Here is a 22578-nt window from a genome sequence, read left to right on the forward strand (position 1 = left end):
AGTGTAATTATTGACACTTGTGGGTTCCCTACTGCCATTTTATAAATTGCTCTCTGTTAGTTTTGTATCTTGTTTGATTCTTCTGTTTTGTTTTTCTATCATTTGTTTTTGTTTGTTTGTGTTCCATACTTCTTTCCTCTGTTCCTACCTTTTTTAAGTCAAGTGTTTTTGTGGTGGTTTTTTCAAGGGTGGTTACCATTAAGTAATGAAAAGGGTACCTACCATATTCATTGTAGTACCCTATCTTATGAGTATTTCTGTACTTCATCGTCCTTTGCTACTGTTAATCTCCATCCTCTCCCCCCTTTTTTTCCTTTGTTGTCACAGTTTAAGTTTGGTTTTATTGTGTTCTTGGTGGAGCTGTTACTTGTGGTGTTGTTTTCTTTTGTTCTTTGAATCTGGTTGGAAAACCCCCTTTAGTATTTCCTGGAGTGGGGGCTTTCTGCTGATAAATTCTCTCATCTTTTCTGTATTTGTGAATGTTTTTATATCTCCTTCGTACTTGAAGAATAGCTTTGATGGGTATAGTATTCTTGGCTGAAAGTTCCTCTCTTTCAGGGCTTTAAATATTGGGGTCCACTCTCTTCTAGCTTGTAGAGTTTCTGCTGAGAAATCTGATGATAATCTAATAGGCCTTCCCTTATATCTTGTACTCTTCTTTTCCCTGGCTGCCTTGAGAATTTTTTCTTTGTCATTGGTTTGTGTCATCTTTATTATGATGTGCCTTGGAGTGGGTTTGTTGGGGTTAAGAAAACTCGGTGTTCTGTTTGCTTCTTGAATTTGAGGCTTTAGTTCTTTCCACAGGCTTGGGAAGTTCTCGTCTATTATTTGTTTGAGTATATTCTCAATTCCATTTTCTTTGTCTTCTCCCTCTGATATACCTATTATTCTTATGTTATTTTTTCTGATGGAGTCAGACAATTCCTGTAGGGCTTTCTCATTTTTTATTATTTTTGAGTCTCTTTCTTCTTCTGTCTGTTGTGCCTCAAGTTGTTTGTCTTCTATTTCACTAATCCTATCTTCTATCTGGGCTGTTCTGTTAGCTAAGCTTGTTACCTCGTTTTTCAGCTCGTGAATTGAGTTTTTCATTTCTGTTTGATTTGTTTTTATAGTTTCAATTTCCTTGGTAATATATTCTTTGTGTTCATTGAGTTGTTTTCTGATCTCCCTAAATTGCCTTTCTGTGTTTTCTTGTATATCTCTGAGTATTTTTAAGATTTCTATTTTAAATTCTCTGTCATTTAGCTCCAAGGCTTCCAATATGTTAAGTCTTTTCTCCATAGATTTTTCCACATCTATTTGTGTTACGTCTCTTTCTTTTGTATCCATAATATTCGATTTCCTCTTTCTTATTGGCATCTGAGGGTGGTCTTGTTGATAGCACTAATTAGAATTAATAAAGAGTAAAAAGTAAAAAAAAAAAAAAAAGTAAAACACCCCACACAAAAAAAAAACAGTAATAATTTATTATTTCTCCCTTTTTTCTTTCTTCTCTTTCCCTCCTCTCCCCTCCTCAGGGAAATATCGTGATGACCTGTGAATTATATTATGCTAAATGGAACAAAAACTGCCTATAATGGAGGGCTTGATTTGGGGTGAAGAGTTCAAGGGGCAAAAAAAGGGAGTGGGGACCTACTAAATGCAAAAAAAAAAAAAAAAGGAAGAAAATCTTAGACAAGCATAAGATGATTTGCTTGTAAGTGATGGTCGACTAAGAGATATAATGAGAGGGATAAGAGGGAACCAGAAAAAAGGAGAAAAAAAAGAATAATAAAGAAGAAAAAAATAAAAATAATAAGTAAAAATCTGTTGTATTAAGTGGAGTGAAGACTAAATACATTGGAGACCTTGGGTTGGGAGGAATGCTAGTGAGTTAAAAAGCAACGTAAAAAGTACCCAAAATGCCACAAAAATAAACAAACAAAAAAAAACAAAAACAAAAGCAAAAAAGAAAAATAAAACCAAAAAAAAACCTTGAGTCCCAAATTAACTAATTTGTTCGTGATTGAAGATTAAATGGGAGGAAAAGTAAAACGAGAAAAGAAAAAATGAATAGAAAGGAAAAAATAAGAAAAAGAGAAAAACGAAGGAAGAAAAAAAAAAGAAGAGAAAAAACAAAATAAAGCAAATAAAAAGACAAAAGAGGAGAGAGTGAGAGTTAAGTGTTTTGGAGTATAACCTTAAAGGAGGGTGAGGATGAAGAAAAGAAATAAAATGTAACACTCATGGGTAGTGTAGTTCAAGAAAAGGGAAGCATAAGATGGGCAGAGAATAGAAGGACCAAGGTGGAGGAAATAGAAATAGTAATAAAGGCAATAAGATAGAAGAAATAAACAACAACAACAACAAAATTAGTGGAACAAGTTGTAAGGTCTGTGGATTTTTCTTGATTTTGAGAGGTTAACTTCTTCCTTTTTCTTTTCTCTCCCTCTTCCTGGTCGGTGACTCTGTACCCCAGGCTCTGCCCCTGTGTCACACTTCAGTAGGGATTTGCAGTTGATGGGATTCTATGGCAATGTCATATAATTGGCTTTAGTCTTGCCGGTAGTCAAGGCTTGTTGGCGTTTGCAGGGTCCAAAGATGAGAGAGTTTGCTTTCCTGGATTCTCTCTCCTAGTCCCCCCTTCCTGAATTAGCAGCCTGGTGATCCAGCTATAAGGCTGCTACTGCTTCTGCCTGGGGAGTAAGAGGCTCAAAGAGCTAGGAAATCCCCACTCTATCCCCACTCAGTGCAAGGCTTTGGGAAAGGCTCTGGCAGTCAGAGCCTCCAGTGTAATCAGGCGGGGGTGGGAGTCAATTGTTGTCAAGGTGACTGTTCAGCGCCTAGCATTCAGTTGGACCACTCATCCCAGGCTTTCCACACTTTGTAGCCTGTTTTGGCTGGGAAGAAGAGGCACTAGTCTCTGCTTGCAACTAGTGTAGTATAGATCTTATTATCTGCCAAGTCCCTCTTGTTAGCATTTATCCCTGAATTTGGAGGCTCTATCAATCAGAAGTTACCCCCGCCCCTTTAGCGAGAGGCACTAAAAAATATCACGCCTCTTGTCTTGGATCGCTGAACTGAGAGAGATCTTATCAATTAGAGCCCGTGGGTGCGCAGATTTCATGGGTTAAGCTAATTTCAGTGATTGGGTCCGCAGCTGTGCTCCCGAAGATATTTCAGGCTGCCTGCGCGCCCCTCCCCCAACGCTTGATTGTTAGCTTGAATGGCTGCGTGAGGTGCCCCGCCCACGGAGAGAATCTCCCAAGTAGGGAAGACCGCCCTGGCGCCTCTCCCGCTTGCCCCGCCGCTGGCGGCTGGGGTGCACCGGGTGCAGGATAATGGGGCACCCTGGGTGTGCGGGCCAGTAGGGCGCTCTGGGCGCATGGAATACCCAGGGCAGGCGCGCGAATTGGGTGCTCCAGGCACCGGTGGCTCGGGACTCTCACTCGCAGTGCGCGGGCCGCTGGGAACGTTAGCGGTGCTCGCTCTGCAACCAGAGCGGGCGCGCACCGGTGGCTGCTCGCAGCTTCCGAGTGTGGGCCGACTCACCACAGGCGCAATCCCTCCGCGGCTTGAATGAACGTCCCTGCGGTAGTTAGCTTCCTCCACACCCTCGTCTCTCAGATTCAAGTGATAACAGTCCTTTCGCTTTCGGTTTGTGTGGAACTCCGGAATGCTCCGAGGATAAATTTTTCTGTTTCTAGTTGATAAATTTGTTGTGATTTTGGGGAGATCTGTCGGACGCGCTGCTCATGGCGCCATTTCCGTGACGTCACGAACCACCCCAACTTCGTGTTATGCTAACTCTAGCCCAGGCACGTGGAGCCAAGAAGACAGGTCTTCCTTCTTGCAGTTCTCCCTATGGCTATGATTTTATCTTAGAGAGGCAGATGCTGGCATTTCTAATTTCTCCCTCCCCTATAGCAGAAACTATATTTCAGGCAACCATGGAGAGCTAAGGAAAGAAACAGACAGCAGGGCCCTCCATGAATCCCTGTCAGTTCTGGAATTCAGGAAGATTGTGCATATCATGCATTGCGCCACACAGGAGAAATCAAAGCAAGACACAGGTACCATGACAGCATTCCCAAAACTGCAGAGGCTCATCAGAATCAAGTGGAAGTTGCACTGACTGGAGGATCTCAAACATAACTTTTGTCCAAACTTGAACTGAGCGACAATCCACTTTGACCCAGAGGCAACTCCTGAGCCAGGCTTAAAAATAATACCAGTCATTTCTGGCAGTCTGGAAGCTATGTGCATGCCAAAGTTGTACCCTCTTGGGAGAAATTAGAGAAAGTCCATGTTATTAGTTCTTATATGAATGTGGGGAAAAATTCTGTAAATTCTCTCTAAGGCACGTTCCAACTCCCAGACCTCACATACAAAATGGTTAAGGGTAAAGTCCTAAGTTGTTAAGAGGACTGAAGCACAGTTTTTGACCAATAAAAAACTCATGGCTACCTAAGGGTGGCTCCTAGGTACGCAAACTAAAAGATGAAATAAAAACATGGCAGAAGAACGCATGCAGGAACACCAGGTTGCACACTGGGCAGTAATAGACATCACTGAACCAGTCTGGTTGTCGCTAAACAAATTAGTACACAGCAAGAGCAGTAAACTCTGGAGTAGGGAAGAGGAAATCCATACTAAGAGTTGGTACAATATATTTTCTGAAATGTCCAGTTCTCAGAAACAATGAATAAGAGGTGCAAAAGAAACAGAAACGGGTGACTCATACTGGAGAGCAAACAAACAAAAAATATTATTCAAAGCTCCCATTCTAAATATTTCCAGTGAGTTAAAGAAAACTTTTTCTAAGAAACAAAAGGTTTGATGATAATGTCTCATCAAATTGAATATCAACAGAGAGAGAAAGAGAAATTATTTTAAAATTCTTAAGTTGAAAACTATAAGCAAAATTAAAAAATCACTAGGAGTTTTTTTTGGAGTGGGGTTTATACAGAGACAGAGAGGGAGAGAGGGATAGATAGGGACAGACAGATAGGAAATGGAGAGAGATAAGAAGCGTCAATCATTAGTTTTTTTTTGCGACACCTTAGTTGTTCATTGATTGCTTTCTCATATATGCCTTGACCGTGGGCCTTCAGCAGACCCAGTAACCCCTTGCTCGAGCCAGTGACCTTGGGTCCAAGCTGGTGAGCTTTGCTCAAACCAGATGAGCCTGCGCTCAAGCTGGCGACCTTGGAGTCTCGAACTGGGGTCCTCTGCATCCCAGTCCAACGTTCTATCCACTGCACCACCACCTGGTCAGGCAGAACCACTAGGTTTTTTGACAATTCATTTGTGGTGGCATGAGAAACAATCAACAAAATTGAAGATAAATCAGTCGCGACTATATAATAAACGAAAGAAGAATGTCCGAAATTCAGAAAAATGTGGAACACCATTAAGTGACCAATGTATATAAAATGTGAGTTTCAGAAGAGGAAACAAAAAGGAACCAAAATATACTTGAAGTTATAATAGCTGAAAACTTCCCAAATTTGTTGAAAAACTAATATGTACATCTAAATTCAGTGAACTTCAAGTAGATAAACACAAAGAAATCTACCCCAGTTATATTTTAGTCAAAATCTTGAAAGCCAAAGATAAAGAAAAAATATGAAGAAACCTCCAAAATATCAACAGCAGACTTAGAATTAATAGAGGCCAAGAGACAGTAAGATGTCATACTCAAATGCTGGAAGTGGGAGTGATTAACCATCTTATATATAGCAAAATAGTTTTTCATAAATCCAGGTGAAATAAAGGCACTCTTAGAAAATCAAAAACTGAGAGAATTTGCTAAGAGACAGGTCTTTAAGAAATACTACAGGAAGTTGTTCAGGCTGGAAGCAAGTAACATCAGACTATAATATGAAATCATGTGCACAGAAAGGAGGTCTGATAGACATAATTTTACCTACTCAAAAGATAATACAACAGTATATTTCTTCTCCTTTAGTCTTTTGACTGACTTTAAAAACAATTGCATAAAAACAATTGTATATTGTTGAGCCTGTTATATATACAGAAATGCAATATATTTGAGAATAACAGAACAAAGGAGACTGATAGAAACAAAGCTGTATTAGAGTTAAGGAAATTATACTGTATGATAATTCAGATCTCTAGGATGAAACAAAAGGAACAAGAAAGGGTGAATAAAAAGATTAATTAACAAACTATATAGATATATATTTTTCTCCTTTGTCAACATTTTTAAAAGACAGATTATTTTTCTAATAATTGTAACATATATAACATATATAAATTATACTATATATAAATGAGACACATGTGGCATGCATAACAGTTACAGCACAGAAAGGTGGAATGTGAGTGGAACTATAGGGGAGTAATGTTTCTGTATTTCCAGAATTCATTCAGCATAAATCTGAGGTAGATTCTGATAAATTAATATATATTGTAATACCTGGAGCAACCACAAAGAAAACTTGAATATAATATAAAATAAAAAGTAATTAAGTATTCAATTAATGCATTTTATATCTTTCTAGTTCAAAAGAAGGCAAAAAAGGAGAAATGGAGGAACAAAAAAGATATAACATATACAGAAAAAATAAAAAATAGCAGCTTTAAATTCAACCATATCAATAACACTAAATGTGAGAGGATTAAATAATTTATTCAAAATGTAGACATTATCAGATGAGGTAAAGGAAATCTAAGTACATTGTATTACAAGGGACACACTTTAGATTCAAAGTTATAAATTGGTTGAAAATAAAGATAGAACAACTTAAGCAACTATGAAAGAGCTGGCATAGCTGTACTAACATCAGACAAAATACACTTGAAAAAAAATATTAGTTAGGGATAAAGAGAAACATTCTATAATAATAAGAGGGTAAATCGACCAGGAAGATAATAATACTTATAAACATGTATTCATCTAACAAGAGTATCCTAAAAAATACATGAAAAAAAAAGTGCAGAATTAAAGGGAGAAATCAATAATATCTGGACACTTTATTTTTGTATTTTTGTATTTTTACGAAGTGAGAAGTGGGGGGAGGCAGACAGACTCCACCAGGCATGCCCACCAGGGAGTGATGCTTGGCCGCTCTGGGGCGTTGCTCCGCTGCAACCAGAGCCATTCTAACACCTGAGGTGGAGGCCAAGGAGCCATCCTCAGTGCCCAGGGCCAACTTTGCTCCAATGAAGCCTTGGCTGTGGGAGGGGAAGTGAGAGAGAGAAAGGAGAGGAGGAAAGGTGGAGAAGCAGATGGGCGCTTCTCCTGTGTGCCCTGGCCGGGAATCGAACCTGGGACTTCCACAGGCCATGCTGATGCTCTACCGCTGAGCCAACTGGCCAGGGATAATATTTGGACACTTTAATAAGCAACTTCAATGGATAGAACAGTAACAGAAGATCAGTAAGGAAATAGAAACCTTGAACAACATTGTAAACAAACTTTGTCTAATAGGCATCTATGGAAATTGCACCCAACAGCAGTAGAACACATATACTATACTTCTCAAGCACACATAGAATGTTCTCTAGGGTGGACCATATGCTAGGCCACAAAAAAACCCCACAAAAACAAAAACAGTAAATTTGAAATTGATACCATAATAAATTTAAAATTATTGAAAATCCTGGTATGTTTTATGATTCTAATGGAATTAAAAATAAAATAAATTAAAAAATCAGAGAATTTGACAATATGTGTATATTAAACAGCATATTCCCAAATAACAAGTGGTTCACAGAAGAAATCACAAGGAAAATTAGAAAATATCAATAATTGAAATGAATGAAATCAAGATTCTAAAACTTAAGGCATGCAACTAAATCAGTGCTCAAATATATAGCTATAAATACCTGTCTTAATTTTAAAAAAAAAAAACTCTGAGATCAGTAACCTAACTTTCTACCTTTAGAAACTAATAAAACCCAAGGCAAGTAGAAAGAAGGAAATAGTAAACACTAGAGTGGAAATAAATGAAATAGAACATAGAGAAAGTTAGTGCAAAAAAATACTATCAAGAACATAAAATGACCCACAGGATTGCAGAAAATAAATGCAAATCATATATCTGATTATGGGTGAATATTCTGAATTTATAATGAACAGATCAACAACAACAAAACAGCCTGATTGAAAAATGAGCAAAGGATATGAATAGATATTTCTCCACGTGTACAACTAGCTAATAAGTACATGAAAAGATGCTCAACATCATTAGCATTAGGGAGACCAAAGCCACAATCTAACACCACTTCACATGTGGAGAAACAGGAGCATTGCTGATGGAAATGAGAAAGAAAATGGTGCTGCCACGTGAATGTCAATAAGAATTCCAGGCCTCAATCTACTTATTCACGTATTTGCCAGTAAAAAAATTATTTTTCTTAAGAGAAAGCAAGTATATTTCTGGTAGTTATGATAATTTTCTGGATAAATACTTTTTCAAGCTTGAAAACTTTTAAGATAAACTTTTTCCCACCCTAAAAATATATTCAAAAGCATAAGCTATTTTTTAACTCACAGAACAGTATAGTTTTATTGGCTTCAGAGTTTCCATTAACCTCTAAAGGAGAAATTTTTATCTTTTCTCTTTGCTTTTGATGAAGAGACTAAGGATATATGGACTGTGACTTTTCTCTTTAGGAGTATGGGCCCTAGAAGTATAACTAAAACCCCTTTAGAAAATCCACTAGACTTCTTGGGCAGAGTCACCAGAGTCCTCCAGGGAATCAATCTGCTCTTTATGAAGGTTATGTCTGCTGTTAGTTTAACTTAGACTATAAACTGGTTTATTGCCTATTTCAATGAAAGTTTCAAAGAATTTTTTTCTTCTCTCAAATCCTCATATATGAAAGAGAACTAACTGAAAGCAAAATCTAAGAGCCTCTAAGAGTTTATATTCATGTTGAACAGACATATGTGGCCAAGGAGATTTGCATTATTGAACTAAATTTAAGTGCACAAATTAAAATTGGCCTATACGGGCACTCTTCAGCTCCACAGCTTTATCTTCCCTGTCTCTTGTATGTAACATTTAACGGGCTCTTTGGAATGACCTCTCTTAGGTTTTTCACACGTAGAGAATGAGGACCAAAAACTTGATTTTTATTTTATTTTTTATTTACTTATTTTTTTGTATTTTTCTGAAGTTGGAAACCGGGAGGCAGTCAGACTCCCGCATGCACCCGACCGGGATCCACCGGGCATGCCCACCAGGGGGCGATGCTCTGCCCATCTGGGGCATCGCTCTGTTGCAACTAGAGCCATTTTAGTGCCTGAGGCAGAGGCCATAGAGCCACCCCCAGCGCCCGGGCCAACTCTGCTCCAATGGAGCCCTGGCTGCGGGAGGGGAATAGAGAGACAGAGAGGAAGGAGGGGGTGAGGGGTGGAGAAGCAGATGGGCGCTTCTCCTGTGTGCCCTGGCTAGGAATTGAACCCAGGACTCCTGCACACCAGGCCGATGCTCTACCACTGAGCCAACTGGCCAGGGCTTGATTTTTATTTTGATGGCATAGTTAGTAATGCCTTCAAAGAAGAAGCAGGACTTAATTTGCTGCTCATTTTTGTATCATTGTACTATTTATGCATGTTTAGACTCAAAACAGACAAAAAAAGAAGAGACTTGGGTTGGGTGGTTGTATTGAATTGTTTTATATGAGGTTGTGCTGGGATTAAAAGTGAATGAAAGTTTTAACTAGGGTAGAAAAAGAGACATACAAAAAATTAAGTTTTACAACACATTTAAATAAAATCTAGTATAAACTTCGCTACCTACCATATTTCCCCATGTATAAGACGCACATTTTGGGGGAAAATTTGGGATCTAAAAACTGGGTGTGTCTTATACAGTGGCAGTAGATTTTTTTTTACTTGCATTTTCCGCCTTTTTGTGCTTATTTTTGTGCTCATTGTTGAAGACAGTGATTTATTATCAGACACAGATGAGGACAAGCTAATGGATGGGAGTTTTGACAGTGATGCAGAGTTGTATGAATTTTATGATGAATAAAATTTGATTCAATAACTCTATGTAATACATTTTTTTTTTAATTCAGGCCCCCAAATTAAGGTGTGTTTATACATGGGAGCTTCTTATACATAGGGAAATGTGGTAACACTTAATGGGAAAGAAAATGACAGAAGTAGAATTAAACATGAAATGAGGGCAGAAGGGAAAACAAGAAAGAAAGAGCTAAGGTCAGTGAAGGCTTCCAGAGTATGCAGGCATTTTTTTTTCTCATTTTTTTTTCCTGTATAGCTATAAAAATCATTGTGTTTGGAGATGAATGCAAGCAAGATCATAGGCAAGGTTTTTCTTTAATCGATTCATTTGGCAATTTTTTTTTTTTTTTTCTGAAGCTGGAAACAGGGAGAGACAGTCAGACTCCCGCATGCGCCCGCCCGGGATCCACCCGGCCCGCCCACCATGGGGCGACGCTCTGCCCACCAGGGGGCGATGATCTGCCCATCCTGGGCGTCGCCATGTTGCAACCAGAGCCACTCTAGCGCCTGAGGCAGAGGCCACAGAGCCATCCCCAGCGCCCGGGCCATCTTTGCTCCAATGGAGCCCTGGCTGCGGGAGGGGAAGAGAGAGAGAGAGGAAAGCGCGGCGGAGGGGTGGAGAAGCAAATGGGCGCTTCTCCTGTGTGCCCTGGCCGGGAATCGAACCCGGGTCCTCCGCATGCTAGGCCGACGCTCTACCGCTGAGCCAACCGGCCAGGGCTCATTTGGCAATTTTAATATATACTTTCGTGTATTTCTCCACATGGATTCTAAGGTCATTAAATGTTTTCAGGAAACAGGTCATTCTTTCTAGTTTCTTAGCGCTAAGTATAATGCAAAATAACTTTTGTTTTTAGTACTTTTATATATAATGTTGTTGGCATTTTTACTTGTGGCCCCTTTTACTAAAGTTATGTGTACTTTAATCACTTAACTGTTATAAGTCAGTTTTTCATAATTAGGATGGCATTTGTCCTGCTTCTTTTTTTTTTTTTCTAGTGCCCCCAAAAATGAAACTAGCATGTTCTTTAAGCACCATCAGAAGCTAGAATTTGAGTTGCAATCCACTAGAAGCTGTGTGTTTTTTAAATTATCAGCCTTTCTTTTATGGCCTCAATTGTCAGAGTGCTATATAAAAATTGACTTTCAGCTAGTCCATCCTTTGAATTTGTAAGGGAAGACTAACATATTTTGTTTGTTTGTTTGTTTGAAAGTTAGGTTGCAGTGTTCCCCTGGTGGTGCCAGACAGACTGGGCTGGTTCTTTGTAAGTAAAACTTTTATAAAAACCTCCTTTTGAATATTGCTATACTGGAAGCAGGTAGAGTTCTCATTCCAAACACCAAATAAAAACTCTTATTAGACTGTCTTTTTGCATTGCATATTAAATCTTTAAAAATAACAAAACAAAACAATACAAAGCAGCCAAATAAAAGACCCAAAATATTTTCCCCTTTAAAAATGGTTAGAAATATTTCCCCACTTTTCTACCAAGTATGAAAAAAAGTTGGTTTTACTTCAAAATAATATATAAATAAAATACACATAATATATAATAAAATACACATGAAGAAATTAATCAAATGGTAGGGTGGTTTCTCCATTCTGAATGTTTTCGTGATATAAAAAGTTAAACGGAAAGGGAACAGGTGTTAGTGTAAAATACAGAGCTTAAAAGCAAATTATAGGCCCTGGCCAGTTGGCTCAGTGGTAGAGCGTTGGCCTGGCATGCAGAAGTCCCGGGGTTCGATTCTCGGCCAGGGTACACAGGAGAAGCGCTCATCTGCTTCTCCACCCATCCTTCTCTCCTTCCTCTCTGTCTCTCTCTTCCCCTCCCGCAGCCAAGGCTCCATTGGAGCAAAAGATGGCCCGGGCACTGGGGATGGCTCCTTGGCCTCTGCCCCAGGCACTAGAGTGGCTCTGGTCGCGACAGAGTGATGCTGCAGATGGGCAGAGCATCGCCCCCTGGTGGGCGTGCCAGGTGGATCCCGGTCGGGCGCATGCGGGAGTCTGTCTGACTGCCTCCCCATTTCCAGCTTCAGAAAAATAAAAAACAAAACAAAACATGCTATTGGCTATTTTAGAACAGTATATATGATTAGGAGGGAAAGCCCAGCTTCTGAATATAGATGTGAAGGCATAGGCGTTTAAGACACTGAGCTGTTTAGTTCAGAGTGACTTCTAAGGGTATTAGCATGGTAACAGTATTAAAAAGATAATAAGTGAACTGATTCAATGGTTTGCAGTTTCAAATTTAGGACATAGTTCATTGAGAGATTTTTCTACCTGAACAGAGTAAAGCCCTATGTACAGTGTTCCTCTGGTGTTATGTTGTTTAACAAATGCCTTCAAGGATTGAAAATAGTGGTTACCAATACATCCTTTTTGTCAAACTTATCAGGTCTTGATTTTCCTTCTGAGTTTCTCCCTTTAAAAAAAAATGCCTGTGTTCTCCAACACATTTCTAGGTGCTTCTCCAACTCATTTGTTCTCATTGCTTGGTTTACTTTCTGGTGACGTGTTCCGTATGTTTTTTTCATTTTTTTCAAGAAATCTTGTTACATACATTCTGTATTTACCAGAAGTATCCTAACAATTATGTTACTGAGTCTCTTGTTTGTTCATTCTTATACCTAATTTCAAATCATTCGATACTATGGACCTAAAAGCCTGTTTTAAAATTTTTTTTCATATACTTAGAAACTTTTTTTTTTAGCCAGGCCTCTAATATTTCTTAAGGAACGAGTCTAGGTCTCTTAATGTACTTAAAATTTTACATTGTTCAATAATCTGTACTCTTTTCTGTATTTTCTGTTGAGATATAATTAACATTTCAAGTATTGCAACCAATATTGCATGCCAGAATTACAGAATGGATGTTGTAACACATGACTCATACCAAATTGTAATTTGTTGTTTGCTTTTGGTTTGCCCTCTTTTTTCTTAATCCAACTTAATAAGTCATCTTTGCCATTCTTTTTTTTTCTTTTTCTTTTTTTCTTTTTTTTTGTATTTTTCTGAAGCTGGAAACGAGAAGGCAGTCAGACAGACTCCTACATGCACCCAACCGGGATCCACCCGGCAAGCCCACCAGAGGGCAATGCTCTGCCCATCCAGGGCGTCACTCTGTTGAGACCAGAGCCACTCTAGCGCCTGAGGCAGAGGCCATAGAGCCATCCCCAGCGCCCCGACCATCCTTGCTCCAATGGAGCCTCGGCTGCGGGAGGGGAAGACAGAGACAGAGAGGAAGGAGAGGGGGAGGGGTGGAGAAGCAGATGGGCGCTTCTCCTGTGTGCACTGGCTGGGAATCGAACCCGGGACTTCTACACGCCAGGCCGACGCTATACCACTGAGCCAACTGGCCAGGGCCATCTTTGCCATTCTGAGCATACTAATATGGTCGCACAAAATTCACTGCGCTGTTTTAATAACCATACGATTTCTTGCTCATAACTATACGTTTTTCTTTTCATTGGACCACCCAGGACTATATTCAATATGTTATTGTCATCACTGTGTGGTCTTGCTGTTTTACTTATATATTTATTTTATCTTTTCTGTGTTTACTTTCACCAATATTGTATTTTTTAAAAAGTGGTCATTGTACATTTTCAGTGGTTTAGGTATTGTCCATGATTCTTTTATTCATTCAACTTTAATAGGTACTTAATAAACTCAAGTTATTAGAAAACCATTAAATATGGGTCTATCATTTTTTTTTTTTTAGACAGGGCGGGGGGAGACAAGGAGAGACAGGGTCAGACAGACAGGAAGGGAGAGAAATGAGAAGCACCAACTCATAGTTGCAGCACCTTAGTTGTTCATTGATTTCTTTTCATGCATGCCTTGACCTGTGGGCTCCAGCTGACTCAATGACCCCTTGCTCAAGCCAGCGACCTTGCACTTCAAGCCAGTGACCTTTGGACTCAAGGCAGTGACCTTGCACTCAAGCTGGTGAGCCTGCGCTCAAGTTAGATGAGCTTGTGCTCAAGCCAGCAACCTCATGGTTTCAAACCTGGGTCCTCAGTGTCCTAGGTCAATGCTCTATCCACTGCATCACCACCTGGTCAGGCTGAGTCTATTATCTTTTTTTTTTTTTTTTTTTTTTTTTTTTTTTTTTTTTTTTATAATTTTATTTTTTTAATGGGGTGACATCAATAAATCAGGATACATATATTCAAAGATAACAAGTCCAGGTTATCTTGTCGTTCAATTATGTTGCATACCCACCACCCAAAGTCAGATTGTCCTCTGTCACCTTCTATCTTGTTTCCTTTGTGCCCCTCCCACCCCCTATCCCTCTCCCATTCCCCCCTCCCCCCCGTAACCACCACACTCTTATCAATGTCTCTTAGTTTCACTATTATGTCCCACCTACGTATGGAATAATACAGTTCCTGTTTTTTTCTGATTTACTTATTTCGCTTCGTATCATGTTATCAAGATCCCACCATTTTGCTGTAAATGTTCCGATGTCATCATTTCTTATGGCTGAGTAGTATTCCATAGTGTATATGTGCCACATCTTCTTTATCCAGTCATCTATTGATGGGCTTTTTGGTTGTTTCCATGTCCTGGCCACTGTGAACAATGCTGCAATAAACATGGGGCTGCATGTGTCTTTACGTATCAATGTTTCTGAGTTTTGGGGATATATACCCAGTAGAGGGATTGCTGGGTCATAAGGTAGTTCTATTTTCAGTTTTTTGAGGAACCACCATACTTTCTTCCATAATGGTTGTACTACTTTACATTCCCACCAACAGTGTATGAGGGTTCCTTTTTCTCCACAGCCTCTCCAACCTTTGCTATTACCTGACTTGCTAATAACAGCTAATCGAACAGGTGTGAGGTGGTATCTCATTGCCGTTTTGATTTGCATTTCTCTAATAGCTAAAGAAGATGAGCATCTTTTCATATATCTGTTGGCCATTTGTATTTCTTCCTGGGAGAAGTGTCTATTCATATCCTCTTCCCATTTTTTTATTGGATTGTTTGTTTGTTTGTTGTTGAGTTTTATGAGTTCTTTGTATATTTTGGATATTAGGCCCTTATCTGAGCTGTTGTTTGAAAATATTATTTCCCATTTAGTTGGCTTTCTGTTTATTTTGTTATCAGTTTCCCTTGCTGAGCAAAAACTTCTTAGTCTGATGTAGTCCCATTCATTAATTTTTGCCTTCACTTCTCTTGCCATTGGAGTCAAATTCATAAAATGCTCTTTAAAACCCAGGTCCATGAGTTGAGTACCTATGTCTTCTTCTATGTACTTAATTGTTTCAGGTCTTATGTTTAGATCTTTGATCCATTTTGAGTTAATTTTTGTACAGGGGGAGAGTGAGTCTATTATCTTTTTAAGTTTCCTTCTCAAAGCATGTGAAACCACCTCTCTTTCTAAGATTACTTTGATTTTGTTGACTGCACAGAAGTCTTTGAAGTGATTGATGTAGTAAATCTTTATGAAGATTCATGCTAAGGTTCACAGAATATTAACATTTGAAAAGATGACACTTATTCTGGAAAACTCAATTACTGTTTGAGCAAAGTAATCTTAGAAATAATAGGGGTAATACCATACTGTCATATTCCTCTTCTTCCTTCATTTTTATACAAGGAAGCAGAAGCAGGGGACAGATCTTCTTAAACATTGCACAAGGGTCTCTTCCCCATCCTGACAACTAAAGTGGACCATTCCAGTGACCTGGAAACTTTGTGTAGGGGTCATGCTAATCTCTGTATCAATACAATTTTAGTATATGTTCTGCCGAAGAGAGCACTGCGAACTTTGGCAATGGGTTTCTGACAACTATTGTGATATTTACTGGTGACAATCTGTGTATTTTGTGGTTTCTTTAAAGTCTGGAGCATATGTGAGTTATCCTTTCAGAGGATAAAAATGATGTGGGTGTAGGGATAGAATTGCTACAGTGCATGAGTTCATTTTCTTTGGATCCTTTTACTTAATAAGGTATTGCTAATGGTTTGAGAACTGTGATAATTGGCTTATTACTTTTCATTCATTGCAGTCAGACTGTCTTTTATGGTATCAGTTGGTTTTTCTAGGGGAGCAAAAAGGGAAAAAAAGGCAGAAAAATTCAAACCAGTTATTGAATTATTTTGCATTAACAACCTCCTCAAGTGACACTCATCCCCTTACCCTCGCCATGATTCTTACCTTCCTCCTGATGACCCCTGAAAAGAGGCAAAAGAGGTGAGGAGGGCCCAAGAAAGTTTACACACTAGGCAGAACCTCTGTCAGAGAAGGTCTGGAGTGTGTAGAGAACTTCTAGAAAAGGGAAAACTCATTGTAGAAGAAAGGCAAAGAGTCTTTGGAAGAGTAAGTGCACTTGAGCATTACATGTGAACATGCCAATTTGTGTCTCTTTAAGCCCCAATCCAGTCTGAGTTTGCATGTCTGCTTCTTATCTACCACAAAGAGGCATATGTCATGCTTGTCATAATTGTGTGGTTGGAGAATAATCATATGACTTCTGCTTTAGGGAATATAGAAAAATTTTCTGTTGTTACCTAAAAGTATATCAATCTCTGCACAACTTAGTTATAATTAGTGAAGTATTGAATCAGATGAGTATAATTCCTGTGTTCCCTGTTGTCCTTCTGAGGAAACAAGGGGGTTATTCTATTCTTGACTAGCTACCTTCCTGACTTTATTCCTCAGTCATATTTTAACTAATTATACAAACTTGAATCATACTCATTCTTTCCTCTATTTAACTTACTAGTTTTCTGGCTTCCACTTCAATAACCAGAAAGGAAGAAGAAGAAGAAGGCTGAAATATTGCAATAACTTGAAACTGTCTCCTTTCTGTCCTAGAGTACCACCATGTACAAGTCGAGAAACAACACCTGGATGCCCTTCTTGCATGATTAAATAGCTTTCTTAGCCATATCATTCTGAGATGAAGTTACAGAGTATTTTCAAAATTATTGTGATACTCATTTGCTTTCCTTTTAAAAGAGCGTCTTTTCATTTAGGTCAATTATAAATGTGTTCATTATGTACTCTTGCATCAGCGAACCTCAAGATTTTGCCATCTTTAGGTGGTTGAAGTGAACTGATGCCTCTGAGAATAAGGATCCATCCATACTGTCACCCCTCTTCCTCAGTATCAAAGTAGGGATGGCAAAAAGAATTCACTCTGAAAGTCTGGTGACTTATTCATTAGTCCATCCTGATTATTCAGATATTCTCTCTTTTCTTACTCCTCTAGGTTATTTATGTGCATTATATTAAATGTGAGGTCCCTCTTCTTCCTGCATAAGAGATTGTTTTGGGTATGGAATTAGCTTGTGTTTGTTGTGGGATGGCCGTAAATACAGTGGTTTCCATGATGCATGCTTTGTCCATGAGTGATCCACTTGGAGGCATGAGATTCTGTAGAGTCTGACTCTTTTGCCTGTCTTCAGTTCTTTGCATTCACTTAGTTCCATTGATAGAAGAGAGTTTTCCTTCCCGGTGATTACCTGAAAACTGGATTTTTATCTCCCCTCACTAGCATCATCATTCTCTTTAGAATGGAAGGTTTGAGCTTCAGAGAATCTAGCAAGCCCTTAACTGCATACTCCAAGTTCTTAACATATAGTAAGGAATTCTTTATATGAGTTCATTACTAGTGTTAAAGGTGATGTTTTCTAATCTTTAGGCTTTTTGAATGTGCCATATATAAATTAAGGTGTTCTGGGCTTTTTGTGTTTGTTTCCACTTGTTTTCTACTTTGGGATTAGCTTTTCATGGAATTGCCTTTAGAAAGTTGAAAGTGATTCTTTCTTCCCATGTCTTCAGCAAATTCATATTGCTTCCACTAAGAGTATCGGAGAGTAGGAGGGATGTGATCTTTTAGACAAATGGACCAGTCATGGAAGGGGCTAGGGTTTGGATCTTAGGTCCTCTGGTTATACTTCTACCTCTTATCTCATAAAACAACAACAACAAAAAATGATTTGAAGGCTGGGTTTTTTGTAAGAGTTTATTTATTTTACTCTCATGGTTTCTGTTGATGGTTGATTCTTGAGCATATAAGTAGCAGGTATAGTCAGATGATTTGCCACTGACTTTAGAAATATTTAGCCCTGGCCGGTTGGCTCAGCGGTAGAGCGTCGGCCTAGCGTGCGGAGGACCCGGGTTCGATTCCCGGCCAGGGCACACAGGAGAAGCGCCCATTTGCTTCTCCACCCCTCCGCCGCGCTTTCCTCTCTGTCTCTCTCTTCCCCTCCCGCAGCCAAGGCTGCATTGGAGCAAAGATGGCCCGGGCGCTGGGGATGGCTCTGTGACCTCTGCCTCAGGCGCTAGAGTAGCTCTGGTCGCAACATGGCGACACCCAGGATGGGCAGAGCATTGCCCCCTGGTGGGCAGAGCGTCGCCCCTGGTGGGCGTGCCGGGTGGATCCTGGTCGGGCGCATGCCGGAGTCTGTCTGACTGTCTCTCCCTGTTTCCAGCTTCAGAAAAATGAAAAAAAAAAAATATTTAGTGATTTTTACAAGAGCCCTCACTGTCACTCAGATCAATCTTGGCTCAGCTGTGCACATCAGCTGTGGGAGCCCCTAGCTCACCCCTGTCACAGGCCATGTAATTTCATGTGTCTGGTCTTGCCCATGATCAATTTCGTGCCCTGGGGAACAGTTATTTTGCATGTTGTTTATTGCTTTGCATTTTTAGTATTTTTCCCTTCTTTGGATTTTATAAATAGACTAATTCAGTACTCCATCTGGCCTTTTATCTTGGGATGGAATCACTTACAGACTGGAACACCTGGCTTCCCCTCCTATTGAGTCATTGTGTAGTGACAAAAGGGAATTTCATAGAGATGGTATGATAACCAGAGAGTCCATGTGGCATTCATTCAGTCCATGGCTATTTGTTAAATACTAACTCTGTCTGAAACACTGAGCTCAGTACTTTAGCTTTGTGGGATAGGCTAGGTAGAGTACAGAATAATACTGGGCTTTCAGAAAAGGTAAGAGTTGAGTTATATTATACATGGAGAATTCTTGAAGGTACTTGAGCCTCTTTGCTTTCTTAATGCCCCAAATTAAAGAGTAGTGCTGAGCTGGGAGAAAAAAACCCTAATAATCCCAAATGGCATCTGATTCTGAAACTGCTTTTAATCGACTTCTGAATGAATATTTAAAAAAAGATTTGATTCATTATTACTTTGATTTGACTTAGTTTGTCTTTTGTGAACATATTACATACAAATTCTAGGAGTGATGCAGCATGAAGTGGCTGAAGAAATCCAAGCCAGAAATAAACATTTGCCAGTTGTACTTTCCAAGATACTCATAGATCGTTCAAAATTGCTTTTAGTCAGATATATTCATGCAGCTGACTATAGTATTGACATGATTTAGCTACCTGTTAGAAATTTATTCAATAGTTCTATGTATGGACACTTGATATGTCTAACACTGTGTATTCCTATGCTCACTGCTCCTAATTTTGTAGCCAGTGGGCACGGGTAAAGGGATTAAAACTCATTTGGTGAATATGTTACTTTAGTTAGTGTATTTGTCCTTTATGTGTGTATTTCTGTAGATGTGGTGTTGGACAGCACTGACATGTGTAGCACTTTCTAAAACACTTAATTGGTTTATGGACTCTGGGTGACTTATTTAAACTTGTGATTTTGATTTGAGATATTTAGTGATTATATCACAACTATGTTTGTAAATATCTAAGAAAATTATTGAATAGTATAAAATTTCATTCATTTATTTCATTAGTCTACTAAAATTTCAAAGTTCTAATAGTTTTGCTGTCATGTATATATATGTAAGAGAAATGAATTCATATGTCCAAGAAAATACATGGGTGAGAATGTTTATAGTAGCACTAGTTATAATAGTTCTGAACTGAAAATACTCCAAATAGTCATCATGATTAGAATGAAAGAATAAATTGTGTTATAACTACACAGTGTAATAGTATAAAGCAATCAAGAATAACAATCTACCATTATACTCAGCAATATTGGTGGATTTCATAGACAATGATCAACATAAACAGTATGTTTCCATTTAATGTATTTCAAGATTAGGCAATGGTAATCTGTGGCAAAAGAAGTCAGAATGGCACTTTGGGGGAAAGTGTTGATAAGAAAGAGGTATGAGTGGAGCCTTCAGGGAAGCTAGTAATATTTTATATAGATAACTGAATGATGACTACAAGAGTATATATATATGATAAAATTAAACTATTTACTTGAATATTCTTTACTATAGTTGTAATTCAATAACAATATTTAAAATTTATTTTAAACAGTAACCACTTTAGAAAAACTATTTATTGAAAAGCAAAGCACTAACTTGATGCTTTGGGACAGAATAGTTGAAGATTTTTTTCAGAGACATGAATAATGTCTGATTTGACTGTTGTTGGATAAGAATGTGACACAATTTTTGGTACAGTATAAGTTTTTCTAAGTGGAATTGTCAAAGAAAGTAAAATGCTAAACAAACAATCCCTGGAAGTGGTTTTATCACAAAGAAAATTATTTGTCTTTAATGACTTAACATCACATATTAAAACCTTTATTCTCTAAAAATGAGCATCACAAATTAGATCACTGACAAGTCAATGTTTATTTCCCCTTTACTTCCAAACTCTAGGAGGTCTTTGGAAAATCCACCAGTTGCTTAGTCAGTATGTCATTTCCAGAAATAGGTCGGAGTCTTGCAAGAAAGCTGGAAGTGTGTTCCTTCGAGGGGTAGGATCAAATGCAATTTTCACCCTTGTAACTCTTCACAGTGCTAAAAGCGCCATGATATTCAGTGGAGAGAGCCAGAATTCAAGCTTGTCTCTATAGAAGAGCCAAAAAGTAACATCATGCTCATGGCTAAAGGACAGGAGGAAAAGCAGAGTGCCGGACCTGGGCCACAAACCGAATAACCATTCCCTGAATAACTAAAAGTTTGTTATGCAATTCTGTTCCATAAACTTATGCTAGGTGGCCATTCATTTCCTGAATATTTCATTTCTTCATTGTAACACTGGTATTTTTCAATCTAAATTAATCACTGGTATTTTGTTGTCTTGTAACTACAGAGGAAAGGAACTATTTGGTTTTGGTTTATTTTTGCTGAAATTGCATTAGAGAGAAGGCAGAATATTCAGAAAGGGATTTCAGTCTTGGGGAACAATTTGAAAAATAAATGTATTCTCTTTATGTTATATCTGGCTTAAATTGTATATGATAAAAGAGTATTGAGGAATACGTAGAGGGAAAATGAGGCAGAGTGTGTGAATGTCCTTGGCAGGAGTGTGTTCTTCATACTGAAGGTTAGAAGTGGTTCAGGTGAGTGGCTCAGAGTGTGAACTTGATCAGTATGTGACCTTGAACAAATCACTTTAACTGTAAAATATAGGCAGTAATAGTCACTACTGCATTGGACTTTATGCAGCAATATCAAGAATCAATATTATAATTGGATTTTTTTATTATGTACCAAGTATAGTTATCATACAACAATAATAAACAAAACATAGTTGTCATAAAATAATAACAAATGTGAAAATGGCCACAATAAGAGTCTTATTCATTTGGGGTCATCAGTAACCCTATTATTTTATTTGTATCTCATATTTTCTGATAATTAACATCACTCATCAGAATTACTGATGTCCATAGTCTATAGACATGTTTGATATCTAAATCATTTATTATCAAGAAATAAAGGAGAGCCTGATGGATAGTTTTTATTTGGTGAGAAAATATCCCGCAGACTTCCTTGCACTTACTTGAAGTTCATGCTTCTAGTACGTAGTGTGAACAACCTAGGGTATGGGACCAGGAAACCAGTGTCAAGATCTTGGACTAAATGAGAATAAAAGCAGGAACCAAGAGGATGGTACCAGGAGAGGTTAAAATAGTTAAGCCCTTGAGTTGAAGAACAGCACTCAGATTATATTAGAACCAAGAGACACAACTTTATAAACTGAAGTCTAAAATTTGTATGAAGATTGACAGACTGGGGAAGTGCATGCGCGCAAGCTCTTCCTGGTACCTGACCACATCCCACACCTGTCAGTCTCCTTCTGAAGGGAACTCAGACTCAAAGGCAGGCCTGGCAAAGCAAGTAGTTCCCACCTATGCCAAGAGGCTCTTTGGGGACCAAGCTAAGAAGCAGGCAAACCTTGTCAGAATAGACTACGTTTTATTTCCAAGGTTGACTTCTAACTTCTTAATCAATGAGAGATACCTCACCAATCAGCAAACTACGTTTTGTTTCCCAGATTGTGTTGAGGCTTCCCAAGTAGGCAGGCTTGTCTGGTGCCAACCAGATAGTCCTGAGATTGTGATCCAATTTGGAATGTGGTTAGATGCCTGTGAAACTGGCCACCCTACCCTGAGGCTTAACATTAATTGGAACAGGAGAAGGTAATAGTGTAAATAAGACTGCAATCCTCCTTTCTTGGGTGGGTAGACCAAATTAAAAAACAAAAACAAAACCCTGATAACCTGTTGCTCTGTAAAATCCCATGTAAGCATTCTTTACTTTTGTGTGTAGACTAGTTAAGATTGAAGATGTTTGCTGTTTTCATGAACTAGTATGAGGCTATACTAAGAAAGCTCTTGGTTCCTGA

At 38.6% G+C, this 22578-nt stretch overlaps 1 protein-coding gene and 1 pseudogene across 1 annotated transcript in view; one reads left to right on the forward strand and one right to left on the reverse strand.

Annotated features, from left to right (window-relative positions):
• The window catches only part of FMN2 (formin 2), a 410616-nt gene that overhangs the window by 153548 nt on the left and 234490 nt on the right, over positions 1 to 22578 (forward strand). The window lies entirely within an intron of this gene.
• On the reverse strand, positions 15654 to 15752 carry LOC136321111 (U6 spliceosomal RNA; annotated as a pseudogene).

Source organism: Saccopteryx bilineata, chromosome 1, assembly GCF_036850765.1.
Source record: "Saccopteryx bilineata isolate mSacBil1 chromosome 1, mSacBil1_pri_phased_curated, whole genome shotgun sequence".
NCBI classification, from domain to species: domain Eukaryota; kingdom Metazoa; phylum Chordata; class Mammalia; order Chiroptera; family Emballonuridae; genus Saccopteryx; species Saccopteryx bilineata.